Below are 1,810 nucleotides of genomic sequence, written 5' to 3'. Positions count from 1 at the left end.
TTCTAAAAGTAGACTATTACCATCTTTCTCCCACAGACTGTCAGGTGAGTTCTAACCTGATATTTGTTGTTGTTGTTGTTGTGTACCATTGAGTCAGAACAGACCCATAGCTGACCCTCCAACTAGTTTTCAGAGGCCATTAATTGCATGGGAGGAGATTGCCTATCCTTTTCCTGCAGAGCAGCTGGTGGCCTTCGGGATTGCAGTACAGCTCCTTGTCACTAGGCTACCAGAGCTCCCCAACCACCTACTTACTGGTCATCAACCCAATGCTTAGCCACTGTACCACCAGGGCTCCTTCCATAAAGTTACAGCCTAGAAAATCTCATGGGGCTGTTCTCCTCTTAGTTTGTAGGGTTGCTATGATTCAGAATCAAAACAGCACACAAAGCACATCACAAATTGTGAAGAGCAAAGCATGTAAATGGTAGTACAGTGTCTATATGCCCCTTGAAGAGGTAAAATATTCATCCAATAGAATGTGAGAAGTTAAATATAGCAATCCCCAAAGCAACCAAAGTATGCAGAGCAGATTATCAGAGAGGCTGGGCTCTATGAGGAGAATTGTGGCATCAGGATTGGTGGAAGATCTATTAACAATCTGCGTTATGCAGATGACACAACCCTGCTTGCTGAAACTGAGGAGGGCCTCATGCACTTGCTGAAAAGGGTCAAGGACTGCAGCCTTCAGTATGGACTGAGGCTCAATGTCAAGAAGACAAAGATTCTCACCACTGGACCAATTGGCAGCATCAGGATGGATGGCGAAGAGATTGAGATTGTTCACAGCTTCAGTTTGCTCAGCTCCACAGTCAACACTCTTGGCACCAGCAGTCAGGAAATCAAAAAGAGTATTGCGATGGGAAAGTCTGCTGTTAGGGACCTCTCTAAAGTAATCAGGAGCAACGGTGTCTCTCTGGAGACTAAGGTGCGCCTGATACAGGCCAGGGTCTTTGCAATCGCTTGTTATGCAACAGAGAGTTGGACAATGACTAGGGAGGACAGAAGGAGAGTTGATGTTTTTGAGCTGTGATGCTGGAGAAGGGTACTGAATGTACCATGGACTGCCAGGAAAACAAACAGATTCATCTTGGAGAGATTAAACCAAGCTACTCCTTGGAGGCAAGGATTCTGGGGTTTCGTCTGACATACTTTGGACATGTTGCCAGGAGGGACGGGTCCTTGGAGAGGGACATCATGCTTGGGAGGGTGGAGGGACAGCGCAGGAGGGGAAGACCCTCTATGAGATGGATTAATTCGGTGACTGGGGTAATCGGGATGGGTGTGTCAGAGGCAGTGCAGTTGGCGCAGGATAGAGCAGGGTTTAGGGCTGTTGTGCATAGGGTCGCTATGAGTCGCAAACAACTCGACGGCACATAACAACAACAACAACAACCAAAGCAACCGCTGAAGAAATGATACAAAGGGAATTACTCAGAACCACAACTGATAAATTAAGACAGGGTTTTAAAAAATAATTAGTTTAAAAAAATAATTAGTGGCAAAAAGCTGTGCTGCAATCCCAAAGCTCGCAGTCTGAAGTCACCAGCTGCTCTGCCAGAGGATGGGCCATCTCCTCACGAGCAATTACTGCCTCTGAAAACACACTGGAGGGTCCACTAGAGGGTTCACAACAACAGCCCATAGGAAGATAGGACAAAGAGATGAAGAAACGGGACAAACAAAACCCCCCAAAGTCCCAAATAAATTGTTGTTGTCTCCTCACAACATGTCCAAAGTATGTTAGACGGAGCCTCAGAATCCTTGCCTCCAAGGAGCCACCCAGTTTAACCCTTTCCAGGACAAATCT

Source organism: Elephantulus edwardii, unplaced genomic scaffold (assembly GCF_000299155.1).
Source record: "Elephantulus edwardii isolate Elephantulus edwardi_28Jun2011 unplaced genomic scaffold, EleEdw1.0 scaffold00167, whole genome shotgun sequence".
In the NCBI taxonomy this organism is placed as follows: domain Eukaryota; kingdom Metazoa; phylum Chordata; class Mammalia; order Macroscelidea; family Macroscelididae; genus Elephantulus; species Elephantulus edwardii.
Note: the sequence above shows the minus strand (reverse complement) of the source record.